This window comes from Bison bison, unplaced genomic scaffold (assembly GCF_000754665.1).
Source record: "Bison bison bison isolate TAMUID 2011002044 unplaced genomic scaffold, Bison_UMD1.0 scf7180017864063, whole genome shotgun sequence".
Classification (NCBI taxonomy): Eukaryota; Metazoa; Chordata; class Mammalia; order Artiodactyla; family Bovidae; genus Bison; species Bison bison.
The window spans coordinates 321,155-331,466 of NW_011494635.1; the positions used below are offsets into that span (position 1 = coordinate 321,155).

The 10,312-nt window shown below is 52.0% G+C and overlaps 1 protein-coding gene across 1 annotated transcript in view; it reads left to right on the forward strand.

Annotated features, from left to right (window-relative positions):
* Nucleotides 1–1,289: 1,289 nt before the first annotated feature.
* The window catches only part of SLC24A3 (solute carrier family 24 (sodium/potassium/calcium exchanger), member 3), a 521,225-nt gene continuing 512,202 nt past the window's right edge, over nucleotides 1,290–10,312 (forward strand). The window contains exon 1 of the mRNA XM_010836331.1: nucleotides 1,290–1,331. The gene's annotated coding sequence lies outside the window, so the exon portion shown is untranslated. The remainder of the gene's footprint in view (nucleotides 1,332–10,312) is intronic.

Below are 10,312 nucleotides of genomic sequence, written 5' to 3' on the forward strand. Positions count from 1 at the left end.
CATAGGAATAAGTGTTTCTGTATGAAGTGCCCAGAGAGTCTCTGCTCCATTTCCCATGCGGTTTTTTGAAACAAAGTATGTGATTTTTAAGAGGGTGGACATCTTATCCTTAAAAGACAACCCCAAGAACACCAATAGGTCCATGTCTAATTTTAGTTGCCGCTGGCGGGGGAAGGGGGCGCGGGGGAAGGGACAGTCTGTCCAAGCTTCAAGGAGTAAGTGTGTCCTAGGGGTATCTTCAAGGGGTAGCTGTGCATATGTGTATTGCTGATCCTGTTTACAATGCCAGTCTTCTCGCTGTTCACACTGTGTGTGCTGTTCGATGAACCCTGCGTAGGCAAGGCACGAGCTAAGAGGCTAGAAGAAAATTTGAGGATCCGTAGGAACTGCAGACGTATTTATTCTCTCCTGGCTGGCACAGCAGCCATAGCAGCAGACAGAACATCACCACACACAACCCTTCTGGGCTTTTCCAGGTGGAGCTGACGCAGGCGGACCGCATCAAGTAGCCCACAGCTCAGCGAGTACCTGGTGACGCGCATGCGCAGTGCTATAACTACTCTCACCTGTTACACATTGTTTGCAAAATGTGGGGCCAGAGAGCTTGAACACGCCATCTTTTCTAATTTGCTGTCTCCCCACAGTGTATGTGTGTGTGCGTACGTGCGCACCAAGCTCGATTTTCTGATCTGTCCTGGGTGACCGTGGACGGTGAATGAGCACGATCCTCCATTCTGCTGGGCCATTTTAAGAGCTCCAGACATATTCTGAATCTCACGGAAATCACCGAGTGAATGAAGCAGCACAGAACTGGGTTTCCTGGAAGCTGTGAGCACCAGGCGGCCCGGGAGCTGCTGATGCGTTGACAGAAGAAGAATGGCCGCAAGGAAGACCTAGAGCGTCAATCAGGGTAGTTCTTTGTTAACTGTCTGGAGTGTGGGATTCCCAAATAAAACCCTGATTCTGCTGCTAAAAAGCTTTCCCAAACCATGGGATTGGGGTCTAAATCCGACTTAGCAAGGGTGAAAGCTTTCCCACAAAGCAGGTGTGAGCCAGACTCTCCTTGCCAGTTGTTCAACTCTTGGCCAGAGAAAGCAGGCTGCACTTATCTTGGGGAGCAGATGGGAGTCAAGCCTTAGCTTCAAGACATCCTCCATTCTCTCTGATGAAGTGGAAGAGAATGCTCCTATCTTGACAACGGCCACCTGCTCAGCCAGCTGCTGGGCGAAGCAAAGTCACATGTTTCTCTCTGCACAGCCTTCCTGGTCATCTGAAGCCAGAGGGGAGCAGCCAGCAGGCACAACAGGAAGAGGTACAGGAGCCACTGAGAGGTACCCTGCTGCTTAAACAGGGTGGGAAAAGTCTGGTCTGTGAAGCAGGGAGGGATTGGTGCTTTGTCGTTTCTAGATGCAAAGTTCCTGGTTCTCAGAGAACAGCAGGAAGGTACTGGGTTGGCCGCCTGGAGTCCAGCCCCAGAGAGGCTGATTCAGTGTGTTCAGGGTGGGTTCTGGCATCTGGATGTTTGTTACCTGCTCCCTAGATTCTTTTGGTGGCACAGACAGTAAAGACTCTGCCTGCAATGCAGGAGACCTGGGTTTGATCCCTGGGTCAGGGGGATCCCCTGGAGAAGGAAATGGCTACCCACTCTAATGTTCTTGCCTGGAGAATCCTATGGACAGAGGAGCCTGGAGGGCTATGGTCCATAGGATCCTAAAGAGTCAGACATGACTGAGTGACGAACACTTTCATTTTTCACTTTCGGTTCAGTTCGGTCACTCAGTCGTGTCTGACTCTGCAACCCCATGGACTGTAGCATGTCAGGCTTCCCTGTCCTTCGCCGTCTCCTGGAGCTTGCTTAAACTTGTGTCCATTGAGTCGGTGATGCCATCCAACCGTCTCATCCTCTGTCACCCCCTTCTCCTCCTGCTTTCAGTCTTTCCCAACATCAAGGTCTTTTTCACTTTAGATTCTTTTAATGCACAGCCAGGCTGAGGAATCTTTGCCACGTTAGGGCACATTGCTCTCACTTGAAGGTCGTTCACAGCAGGGGCCACTGTGGCCAGTTCTGGCCTCATGGAGGTGGGGGAGGGCAACCACGTGTGGTGCATCCTTCATCCCCCTGTGCCCGGGGGGCCAGCAGCACTTGTTCTTGCGATTCAGGGAAGAGGCCAGAGTTCTCTGAGAGGAGCGTCCTGTGACGGGGACAGAAGAGCTGGTTAAAGCCCAGATTGGGTGGAAATAGCTGCCAGTGACCTTGCCTGTGGCTCTTTCATGTCAATTTGAAATGTCCCAAGTTCTGAAGTTTCTCAGGGGAGTAATCAAGGCGGCCTGCTCTCCTTTCTTCTAGAAAGCATGTGTCATCCCTCCTCCCTGATGGGATGTTCAAGGACGCGTCTGCACTTGGTCCTGTTTCATCCTGGAGAAAATAGAAACGTAGACGAATGGAGGAAGGCTTGGCTCCGAGTGGGGGTGAGGCTCCAGGGTGTGAGGTGCTGGGGAGGGAGGAGGAGGGAGCAGAGGACTGTGACGAGAAAAGAAGGATGTGGAGAGAATGAAGTGGAGACAGAATGAAATGTGGGGAGAAGTGGGAAAGGACAGGCCAGGACGGGGTGTAAGGAATGGAGGAGGGGAGGCAAGCGGACTCGTGTCTCCTCCTGGATTCCACAGGCGCCAAAGCCGAGCAGGCTGTGCTCTTGGGTCCAGGTGGGATAATAACAGGGATGATACAGTCTGAGCGCACTTTGTGGCAGCTGGACTAGGAGTTTATATGCTTTATATAACCCCCCCATCCCTGTTCAGTTCTGGTTATCTGTTGTTATGTAACCAGCCATTCCCCAGCCTGGTGATTTAAAACGACAGTCATTTTATGGTATCTCATGGTTTTGTGGGTCGGACATTCAGGCCAGGCTCAGCTGGGCAATTCTGCTTCGTGCCCATCCATTGAGGTCGTTCGGTTGTACTCAGCTGGTGGGTGGGCCAGTTTGGAGGGTGGCTTCTTCTCATGGCTGGTGTCTTGGTGGGAGCCGCTGTAAGCAGGGCTCAGTTGAGCAGTTGATTGGAAAACCTACAGATGGCCTCTCCAACCTGTTGCTTGGAACTGCTGTAGGAAGGACGAAGTGGCCGTGTTTCCTCCACCTGGCTCACCTTATATTCTCTTGTCTGGAGCAGTCATCACCGTCTACAGAGTGTATTGATACTTATTTATTAGGCTCGCTGCTTATTGTTAATCTATCCAAACCCAAATACAGGCTCCACGAGGGCAAGGATCTTTGTCTATTTTCTTCCCTGGTGTATTTCTTCCCTGATCACCTAGAATGGCATGTGGAACCTAGTAGGTGCTCAATGAGTACTTCTTGTGTGGGGACTGAGTTCTATTTCATTTACTCTTCTCACTACCCTTTGAAAAAGCTACTATGATTATCCTCATCTTACAGAAGATAAATGGAGGCACAGAGAAGGGAAGTCACTTGTTCACAGACACACAGCTGGTGAGGGGCAGAGCCAGGGCTGGATCCTAGGTCTTTCTGATGTACTCTTGTTGATCAGCGACTCAGTCAGTGCCAGCATGTAAGAGGGCAAGTGAAGATTAGTGATCTGGTCTTCCCTTGCTTCTCAGGCCACAGAAGTGACTGGCTGGGGGTCTGTAGTTTCCCCTTGAAATGGTTTTCCTTATGATTAACTTTGCCTTCTTTTTACCAGGAAGACCTGCAGGATGATGGCTGTGGAGTTGAGCTGTGTCCTTTTTCAGCACTGGCCCTGAAATCAACATAGGGCCCTTGGATGTGAGAGACGGTCCTAGTTTGCTTGTGAAATCATGCCCAGCTGAGCTGTGATGAGTGGCAGCCATCTGCATTCCTGTTGAGTGATTCTGTGTAAAACTCTCCTGGCTGTATGTAGATGTGACACATGGGCTTTGTGTTTATTAAGACGGTGGCACAACCCAAGGGGCAGTGTCGCTGAGGCACCCCCCAGCAGGCAGAGCCTGGCGTCCACAATCTCTCCTCCCAGATGTCAGGCATCCTGGGCTTTATGTTGATTTCAGGGCCAGTGCCAAGAGAAGCCACAGCTCGCCTCCACAGCCATCGTCCTGCAGGTCTTCCCGGTAAAAAGAAGGCAAAGTTAATGCATAAGGAAAACCATTTCAAGGGAAAGCCACGGACCCCCACCCAGTCACTCCTTGGCCTGAGAATCAAGGTAAGACCAGTTCACTATTCTTTGTGAATAGCCCTCTTCCATCCTGGCATCTCTAGGGAAGCCAGTCTCCCTGTTTGCTCTTTGATTTTGTCATCTCTGGAACGATTCAGTGGAATGACATCACGCGACCTTGTCAAATCTGATGAAACCCTTTCTTGTCTAAGTGTGAATATGTTGGTGCATGTGATCTCCTCCAGGCTAGAGGAGGAGGCTCTCTGGCACTTGGAGATGCTCTGTGGCTTGTGGGACTTTTTTCCTTTGTCCTGGCTCTGAGAAGCCCTTCCTTCACTGTCCCCTTTGCTATGACGCAGCCCTGTGTCGGGGCTGACGTGATTGCTAACTGGGGTCCTGGCCCCCTGTGGGGAGAGGTTTGCAGGGTGACTCCAGGTGGATGATGGAAGCCCCAGTCTAGGAGGGCTGTGTTTACAGATGGGGGAGCTCCTAAGGCCAGTACGAGGTGGCAGAGAGATGTCCCTAAGTGGGATGGGTTCCAGTAGTCTCATGACTGGTGGTGACATTAGGAGCCAGGAAAAAGCTAATCAGCAAATCAGAGATGAGGACAGATCTGAAGCCCAAGGCTGGGGCCATTCATTCATCCTTGGGCTTGTTCTTCCAGCACCGTTTACAGAGGGCCGGCTGGGTGGTCAGTAATGTGCTAGGTGCTGAGTGTAAAGGTCAACCAAACAGTCCTGTTCTCACCCGCATGGAGTGTGCAGTCTGTCCGGGGAGGCTACAGGTGAACAAGTGGACTACAAGCTTGCAGATGTGGTGGGTGTGAGAGAGAAGGAGGGGGGCTTATATGGGGGATGGGGGTGCTTTCTGAGGCGACCCAGGGGAAAATACAGCTAAGTTTGAAGAAGACTGGTGGGAACAGTGTTCTAGCCAGTGGGAAGGGTGTTTGAGAAGGTGATAGGAGTTTGACGTGTTTCTGGAATTGAGCAAAGGCTTGTGGGGGAGGCAGGTGTTGTCGAGAAGCGTGGTGGTGGGGCCTCTGGCACAGACATGCCTCAGTAGGATTTTATGGGCTCAGCAGCCACTGCTGCAACTTGTATCCCAATAACTTAACTGTGCTATGCAGCTTCTGATTCTCTGTGGAGAAAACAGGGCAATATCTACCTTTCTGTACTTCTGGATGCCTCTTCCAGGAAGCCCCTCTAGATTCCCCACCAGAATTAGCTCCTCTAGGTTTCTGGACTGGTTCCTGCACACACAGCACCATTAACTATCGTGTGGGCTACACATCAACTCCCATACAAGACTTTGTCCTTAAAGACAGGCTCAGTTTTCTTCATCTTTGTGTCCCTAGTGCCCAGAATAGAGCCAGGCACACTGTATCAAACCAGTCAATCCTAAAGGAAATCAACCCTGAATATTCACTGGAAGGACTAATGCTGAGGCTCTAATATTTTGGCTCCTGATGTGAGGAGCCAACTCATTAGAAAAGACCCTGATGCTGGGAAAGATTAAAGGCAGGAAGAAAAGGGGGCAACAGAAGATGAGATGGTTGGAGGGCATCACTGACTCAGTGGACATGAGTTTAAGCAAGCTCCAGGATGTGGGGAAGGACAAGGAAGCCTGGAGTGCTTCAGTCCATGGGGTTTCAAACAGTGATTGAACAACACCACAGTGTATGAGCACGGTAAACCATTGGCAAGTGAAAGATGACCCGGGCTCTACCTCTGTGTCACAAAGCCTAGCAGCCTTGGATGGCCACTTTATGATTGCAGATGCTGGGGCTCGGGATTCCAGACAGGACCTGGTGAGGATGGCTTGTGTCTGCTTCCTGACATTGGAGGCCTTAACTTCTCCCATTTTTCTGGGAGGAAGGAGAATCCAGTCTGGGGAAGACTCCATGGCTGGAGGCTGGATCACCGGGAGGACCTGCCCTTCCCACGTGGTGGCTGGATCTGGGCGGGGCTACCGACCAGGACTATGCACACCCTCTCCGTGTGGCCTGGCGGTAGGTAAAGGCTCAGGCCCTCAGAATCAAGGGCTCCTGCATATAAGATGGACGCTGCATTGGCTTTTCTGAACCAACCTTGAAATCACCCACTGTCTCTTCCACCATGTACTCTTGGCTGTGAGTGACAAGCCCACATGTAGACCCAGCTGTGTCTCAACTCTGTGCTGTGCACGGCCGTCCCTCCCCTCTCTTCCTGAGGTGAACTAGTGGCCGTCCTCCTCCACCAGGTCAGCAGGAGGAGAGCTGGGGTCCCTGAGGTGCTTGTGGGCACAAAAGGACAGGTACCCTCAGGGCTCCATCTGCTCTCAGGTGGGGACACAGAGTCCTTGGGACCAATGATGTGCTGTAGACAAGCAGAGCGGGGCTGAAACATGGGTTTCTCCATCTTCTCCATCTTCTGTACCTTCCATAGCCCCTGCCCAGAGCTGAGATGGGGCCGAGGAGACCAGCCACTGACAGACCTGACCTCCTGAAGTTTCATCACAATGGCCATACCCATTACACTGCTGGGCAAACTGAGGAGCAGAAGGAGCAAGATAAAACGTATCTTAGGACCAGACAAAGGAAGTTTTGGGGTGAAAATTCTCTTTCTACCTCCCTCTCACCTCTGTGGGCATCACTTCTACTAGGAGTGGAGAATCAGTCCCCTTCAGAATCTTCTCTTCACGAATTTTACCACCCCCATGGCTTTCCAAACCCTGAGTTTGTGGCCTTTTGGGGGCTGTCAGGTCTTTTAACTTTATAAACAAAAAGGACTTCCCTGGTGGTCTAGTGATTAAGACTCCACACTTCCACTTGGGGGTTGAGAGGTATGGGTTCAATCACTGGTTTGGGAAGTTTCACGTGCTGCAGCCCATGTAGCCATCAATCAATCTGTGAAAAAAAAATTACAAACAAAAAGTTGAGGGACTGCCCCCAAAAGAGATGATTTGCTTTGTTTGGCAGTTTGGACAGCAACATCTGACCTTTGTGTTGTCATCACCCACTGCAGACAGCGCAGAGGCAGCTCTGGGCAAGGAGATCAAACCAGTCTATCATAAATGAAATCAGTCCTGAATATTCATTGGAAGGACTGATGCTGAAGCTGAAGCTCCAATACTTTGCCCACCTGATGGGAAGAACTGACTCATTAGAAAAGACCCTGATGCTGGGAAAGATTGAAGGCAAGAGAAGAAGGGGATGACAGAGGATGAGGTGGTTGAATGGCATCACCGACTCAGTGGACATGAGTTTGAGTAAGCTCTGGGGGTTGGTGAAGGACAGGGAAACCTGGCATGCTGCAGTCCATGGGGTCACAAAGAATCGGACACAACTGAGTGACTGAACAACAACAACAAGCTCTGGCACTTCTCCCTGGAAGAGACAGGGTCACCATCTTTCTAGAACTTCCCATGGGCCTTCGGTCTTTAGGTGGTGTCGTGGCACAGCCTGCAGGGGACTGAGGAGCAGGACTGCCCATCCTGATGGTGCTGGGAATTCACATAAAGAGGTTGGAAGGCACGCCCTCCTGCCCCTCAGCGTCCAGGTCTGGGGGAGTGACCTGTGGCTCTGGGTCTTGGAGCTCTGTCCTGCCTGCCGATGGCCTGCTCAGCGAACAAGAGAGAGGCTGGGGAGAACACATGAGAGCTGGCAGCCTTCCCATCCTCGCCACCGACTAATTGCTGTGACTTGTCAGGAGATGGCACGGAACAGACCTGGGGAAATGGATGGCCTCCGCACTGAGGTCTCCACTCCCCTGGGGCCTGACTCCATGTCCTTGCCTCTCCTTCCTTGGAAGGAAAGAGTGGGTACAGGTCCTAAAGCAAGACCACCTGAAACCCCCTTGCTCAGCTGGGGAGAGCTGGTGGCCTCCGAGCTGGTAGAACTAAAGGGATGCCCAGGATAATGCAGAAAAAGCCACTCCTCTCAGGATCCTTAATTTAATCACTCCATTTGCCATGGGAGGTCGTGTCTGCAGATTCCAGGGGTTAGGGGTTGGTCGTTCTTTTTGGGGCCACCATTCAGCTCGCAACAGATGGAAATCATAAAAGATGTGCCTTGCTCACTGCGCAAAACTAGTTGGCAAGGTCCAAGGACATTTGCAATAAAATGTGTGTTGAAACCAAACAATTCCCTTCAAACTTTTCTTGTTAGTGACTTCTAGAAGAATGCTAGAGGCAATGTAAAAGTGAGTTTTTGTCCTGACAGTCAGGATGCATGGCCGGCCACCTCTGAATATGGGCTGGAGTGGGAGAAATGTGTTCTGGCCGCCGTCCCTGTGGTCTTACCAACCTGGTGGCTTCTGTTGGTGTCACAGCCATGTTCTGACAGCAGCTGCGTGAACTTATGAGTGTTTTGCTGAAAAATTAAGACAAGGCTAAAACAATGTGAGGCTTGTAGCTCTCTTGCAGTTTTGCAAGCTCAGCAAAGATAACTGGATTTGATGTGTGTGCAGAATACTGTTCGCTCTGCAGCAGGGAGGGAACATAGGGATGTTTGAGCTCACGGTATCTTTTCATCAGGAGAATCCAGTGTCTACATTAATGGCAGAGATGAAGGAGGGTCAGGCAGGGGACTGCTGAAGGCTGTAGGGGGAGAGGTCAGGAAAGGGGATACTGAAGATGATCAGGGGCTTCCTGGTTCCAACTGGAATCACCTGGAGAGTTTGAAGTCCTGACCCCCTGGGCCCTATCCCAGAGCTTCTGATGTAATCCTTGGTGTGGTCTGGGCAGAGGAGGTATTTTACAGCTACCTGGATGATTCTAGTGTGTTCTAGTCCATGTTCAACATCCCTGCATGTTCAAGGCTCTGGTTAGGGCTAAGTTATAGCTGCTCCAGGTGTGGTGGACATGATGGTCTCAGGGTAATCCTGAGACTATGGCCCTGTGCTGTTTCTAACTCACTGGCATGGGGGTGGGCAGAGGGTCAGTGACCTGGACTGGATGAAGCCTGGGGCTGGGCTTTGTCCTCCCAGTCTGCCCACATGGCTCACATGACGTCTGGGAGAGTTGGACCTTGGCCTAACGGAGGGGTCCACATGGGCCCTCGGCACCCACTGAAGCCACACGCCAGGCAAGAGGGGTCCTTGGGTGGGAGGGCTGTGTCCTGTGAAGCAGCAAAGCTGGTGGGGCCGTTCACCAGGCCTGAAAGCGGCTGGGCTTGAATCAGCCTCAAGACCTGGCAGCCATGGGGGCCTCACTGGCTCCCTGTGACTCAGTCTCCTTGACTGTGACACAGACACCCCACAAGCACACATGTTGTGAAGACTAAAGGAACCAGCACGTGGAGAGAATTCATCTCAGCAATGGGCAAAGGGCTGCATAAATAGCATTTTGTTCATGACAAGGACTTCTTGAGCTTAGGAACCTCCCTGGAGACAGAGAATTCTGGTCTGAGGGCAGGTGTGGACTTTGGGCGTCAAGAGGGTGTGTCCCTTCCTGGCACATGTACACACACACACACTCTCTCTCTCTCTTTCTCACCCTGCAGGGAAGGACAATGGTGGCCATTGGTGCTCAGGCTCTGAGCTTCTCCACACGCTCCTGAAACCCCATGCAGAGGTTGGGGTCCAATAGCAGGGCATGCTTGAGCAGGCCACCCAGGTAGGGCAGCCCCTCTGTGCACCAGCCAGCCTCTGCAGGGCCAGGTAGACACAGGTAAGTCTCCTCATGTGTTCCTCCAAGTCCACTGGGGCCTTTCTGGGCTCCTGAGATGCAGGCAGATCTGATGGTCTGCAGTGAGGAGAACCTGGTTTCTCAGCTGGTAAAGAGTCCACCTGCAAGGCAGGAGACCCCGGGTTTGATTTCTGGGTCAGGAAGATCCCCTGGACAGGGGATAGGCTACCCAATCCAGTATTCTTGGGCTTTGCTGGTGTCTCAGACGGTAAGAATCTGCCTTCAATGCAGGAGACCTGGGCTTGATCCCTGGGTTGGGAAGATCCCCGGAGGAGGGCATGACAACCCACTCCAGTATTCTCACCTGGAGAATCCCCATGGACAGAGGAGCCTGGTGGGCTACAGTCCGTGGGGTCACAAAGAGTCGGACATGGCTGAGTGACTAAACACAGCACAGTGGGGAAGACATGAAACCTGTGGGAACCCAAACCTGCTGGGAACAGGGCTGCAGCCCAGAAGCAGGCAGGATGGGCACCTCAGTGGACCCCAGGCTGGGTAGGTA